The sequence below is a fragment of the Mesoplodon densirostris genome, chromosome 11, assembly GCF_025265405.1.
Source record: "Mesoplodon densirostris isolate mMesDen1 chromosome 11, mMesDen1 primary haplotype, whole genome shotgun sequence".
Classification (NCBI taxonomy): domain Eukaryota; kingdom Metazoa; phylum Chordata; class Mammalia; order Artiodactyla; family Ziphiidae; genus Mesoplodon; species Mesoplodon densirostris.
Genome location: NC_082671.1, coordinates 575766 through 577738, shown reverse-complemented (window position 1 = coordinate 577738; position 1973 = coordinate 575766).

Genomic DNA, 1973 nt, shown 5'->3' with positions numbered 1-1973 from the left:
AATTCCTTTTTATAGTGGGTTTGAGCTGATTCTCGCTGCCATGTTTATGCCACTCTAGACACACTTGATTCCCTTATGGAGTCATATCAATACATAGGTTTTAAGATTCTTACTAGTCAGATATATTCCTCTGTGGGAAATATGGGGTTTTGAGTCTCTTTCACTGAGTAAGGTGTAGGTCTTGTCTATTCCAAAGTTGGTTTTTGGAACGGTCCCTGTGCTTATATCAAACTCTGGTTTTATGCATCACCCCACCTCTCCATCCCCTTTATGCAGGCATAAGAGTGTTTTCTAAATGTGAGACTCTGTTCTCTTTCCTAACTCAGTTCACGTGTAGCCATGTTTACAGGATCTTCATAAGTGATATCTTATGATAAGTTTCTTTTTCTGTGTGACTTATTTCACTCAGAATCATCGTACCTGAATCCACTCACTTTGCTGCTACTGGTCTTATGACATTGATTTCATGGCTGAGGGATATTCCATCGTACGTAAGTACCACAATGTTTTGAACCATTTTTATATTTCCTGGGATATTTAAGGTGTACTCAAGTTGAGGTTCTTGTATCCAGTGCAGCCCTAAATTTGGAGGTGGCTCTTTCTTATTGATTTTCAGTTTTCCCCAGGTATATTCCCTAGACTGGAAGTGGCCTTGGCTCTGTAGCTCTGTTGTTTACTTGTTTTAGGGAACACAATGCACTCCTCCAGTGAGGCAGTTGGCAATTTACATCCCGCCCATCAGCATAACAAGGCTCCCTGTTCTCCAGGGCCTGTCTTGCCTTTCTGGTTTTTACACATTTTGTGGATGTCCCTTTTGACCGGTGGGAAGTGATACTTCTTTGTAGTGCAGATTTGCATTGCCTGCTTGCTTGCTTGGCCAAAAAGGGCGTATGCGTTTTCTCCTGAATATATTCAGGAGAAAACGCATACGCCCTTTTTGGCCAAGTGCACCATTGTCCAAGTTGTGCCCCTCTTCCTGTGCTTTACAGGCGATTCCAACGTACCTCTTGAAATCTGTTTCCTGCTATTTTGCCTCGCTTTCAAGTCCGCCTCGTTGACTTCCCTCAACAGATTTTTGGACGATAGTTGTCCTTTATCACTCTGCCAGTTTGTGAATTGCTGTGCCCCTGAGCTCCATTTCTCAACTCGTTTTTTGTGAGCTGAACGCAAGTCCAAAATTTTGGATCATGTCCTATACTGGTTCCCGGTGGGTGGCTGAGACTTTGGTTAATTCTTCTTCCTGCCGGGAAATTAGAGTGACATGTGCCCATCCAAATGCCTAACAGCTACTCTCTCATGGGTTCTCCCTCGTCCCTTCCATCCTCTGCCAAATTGGGAACCTGTGCAAACCAGGAGGTTAAAGGGCCTGTCTCTCCAAGTTGGGAGTTTGATAGTAAGGCAGTTGGAAAGTCAAACTGGAGCACCAGGAGAGGGACTATTCGTTGAGTTTTAGAAACCTTTCGTATTCACAGTGTGTCCATTCTCTAGGTTTCCTGTACATGTTATAGCTGTAGTAATATTCCCTTGAACATGGAGAGTTGGGACCCATGGAATGGGGGCCATGCATTATTGATTGAAAGGGTCTGCATTTGCTCACCCAATCTCACCAATCCTCTCAGTCCCAAGTGTCCAGCCTTATGCCACATCCAGCTGTCATTGTAGATAGGGTCTTTCCAGGTTTCCTCAGACACCCTGAAGGAATTGTAAAGAATTTCCCTGTTTTTTGGTTTTGCTTTTGAAATTCCTTTTTATAGTGGGTTTGAGCTGATTCTCGCTGCCATGTTTATGCCACTCTAGACACACTTGATTCCCTTATGGAGTCATATCAATACATAGGTTTTAAGATTCTTACTAGTCAGATATATTCCTCTGTGGGAAATATGGGGTTTTGAGTCTCTTTCACTGAGTAAGGTGTAGGTCTTGTCTATTCCAAAGTTGGTTTTTGGAACGGTCCCTGTGCTTATATCAAACTC